This window comes from Capsicum annuum, unplaced genomic scaffold, assembly GCF_002878395.1.
Source record: "Capsicum annuum cultivar UCD-10X-F1 unplaced genomic scaffold, UCD10Xv1.1 ctg75031, whole genome shotgun sequence".
Taxonomy (NCBI): Eukaryota; Viridiplantae; Streptophyta; class Magnoliopsida; order Solanales; family Solanaceae; genus Capsicum; species Capsicum annuum.
The window spans coordinates 1-2506 of record NW_025885194.1 but is presented as its reverse complement, the minus strand read 5'-3'; the positions used below and the strand labels follow the sequence as shown (position 1 = coordinate 2506).

Sequence of the window (2506 nt, the reverse complement as noted above, 5' to 3'; positions counted from 1 at the left end):
TCAAATTATCAGATTTTCCATATCTATTTTTTTACGTAAATATTCTCCGATGAGCAATTTCTATTTCTAGAGAATGAAAAATCGGGTAAAATGAAAAAAAAAAAAAAGATACTCAATAGCTTGAAGAAAAAAATTAAGAGTGGTTTTTTTGGAAATATGGAAAGGAGCTACTAATTTTAGTGAACATAAAAATTCATATGTTGAGGGAAGAAACAACTCAAGCAATAGTAGTTTGAATTAAAAGTGATAAAAAATGAGCAGACCTGGCAACATAAGAAAAATGAAAGAGAAAAAAAGGATTCTATTAAGTGGGTAAAATCTAAGAGATTTTTTTTTTTTTTTTTTATGCGTGTATGTACAGAAGGTGAAGATTAATGGTGGTGGAGTGGTGGACGAAAATGGCAATCTTAAAATAAGAAGGGAAAAAGATTTTTTAGAAAAGAGAAATAACAAGAAAGAAAAATGAAAATTTTGGCCCAAAAAAAGTTCTCCCTACATTTGAAAAAGAATGACCTACTTTAACTTGACTCAAAGTTTAAGAAAATAAAGAAGATTTTTGAATCTTGTGGTCTTAAATTAAAGTTGTATCAAATGTAAGAAAATACCCTTTAATATTGTGGTCCTAAACATGACATGTAGAAAGTTGAAATTAAAGTATTGACAAAAAAGGAAAGGAGTCATTTTTTTAAATAACAAAAAAGGAAAGTAAGTCATTCTTTTTTAAACGAAGGGAGCATCTGAAAAAGAGGTTAAAAGGCTGATACATGCACCTACTATGGTGTGAACAACCATCAATGTGCCACATAGGTAAAAAATGTTTAAATGACTCAAATGTGTAATTATAGAGGTGTTCAATAGGAGCAAGGTTAGGTTAAAGTGCCTAAGTGAATTTTTCAAATAACTTTAAGGGGCCATAAATAACTAAAGCCAAACCCTAAGTATAGTTCTGCACTATGTAAAAATTTAGTGGCTATCTTTGTTGTAACACTTCCTAATTTTAATGTTATAAATTCAGTCACTTCACTGTAACACTTCTAAGAAACATTAATTTCCAAAGATGTGTTTCGTACGTAATATTATTATCGCAAAATGTTATATTTTTCACCAAAAACTCGTCAGAAACATTCCAACTAGTCAATAGTATGTACCTTGAGTAAGATTGCATTAGCATGAGTAATTTTATCAAACATACTCCTGGCAACAAATTCCAAATTTCTGTTCCCTTTAGGTTACCTATGACAGGAGATAGATCAAGCACAATACATTTTAAGCCCGAAAAAGCTTCGACAATAGCCATCACTATGGCTCCAATGCCACCTCCAAAGTCAACCAACAAAGTTAATTCCTCAAAGATATGCCTACAACAATCAGAAATTAACAAATTGGAGATCAACCTCGAATCACTAGACATTGCATCATCAAAAATACTACAAAACTCTGACTCTTCAACAAAATAATCCCAATGGGATATCTTATGTGCCATTTCAAAGGCAATGGGGAGATCATCCCGTAGCCAATCACTGACGAAAGCAGTTGTTTTCAGCACAACAAGATGTTGAGTAAAGAAAAAATGATCTCTTGCTATAAGGGTCCTTCTTCATTAGAAGACGGCTAAAATTAATGAGTGAATATTCGTCTTCTTGTTGTAATTGGTAGTAATTGAAAAGGCCAATTAACTAAAATATGCATTAAAATAGGAATTAAGGTAACTTGTAAAGGGTTCAAATTTGACAAAGTGGTAATAAGGTCAGGAAGAGGCATAATGGAATTACCATTTTTGTAAATTATATTAGGAATTTTTAATTATATTGCATATTTAACATATAATGGACGTATATTACTTAAAATGAAATCCCAATTATGAGATTCAACTTCTATTAGCTGATTAGCATAAATATTATAATTATTCATAATAAGAATTGCGTTAATTGAGATATATGAATGAGTACAAAGTACATTTATAGTGAAATTTTATTGAAAAATGATGTTTTTGAAAAGAATTTTTGGATGAATAGTATAGGCATAACAACATATTGGTGACATTTGTCAAAATTCAAAAATAAGTGTTTGTGTTTAATTGGCTAGCTTGTTGACTCATTTCAATTTCTTTGCCAAATGTTCCAATGTCAAGGATATCTTCAAATCTTCATTCATCAAGATATCTAGATGAGTAAAGATCAGCTCGTAATAATTTTAACTACAAAGAAAGCTCATAATAATGGCTCAACTTTCTAATTTGCTAATTTTGTATTATTCAAAATTTATTGTATCTGTTCTTTTTATATAAATCATTTTTAGTTTTCATAAAATATTTTATATTATTGCAATGATGTTTTAAAATAATTATAGCACGATTCAACCATTATTTATACTTAATTATTAATAAATATACTTAGGGCTCATTTGGCCATAATTTTTTTTCACCTTTTTGAAAAATAATTTCACTTTATGTCAAATTCAACTCTAAGTTGATGTTTGACAATGAGAATTCGAAGTACAACTTGGA

General features: G+C 29.2%; 1 pseudogene; it reads right to left on the bottom strand.

Annotated features, from left to right (window-relative positions):
* Nucleotides 1-1015: 1015 nt before the first annotated feature.
* On the bottom strand, nucleotides 1016-1911 carry LOC124894541 (annotated as a pseudogene).
* Between the last annotated feature and the right edge of the window lie 595 nt (nucleotides 1912-2506).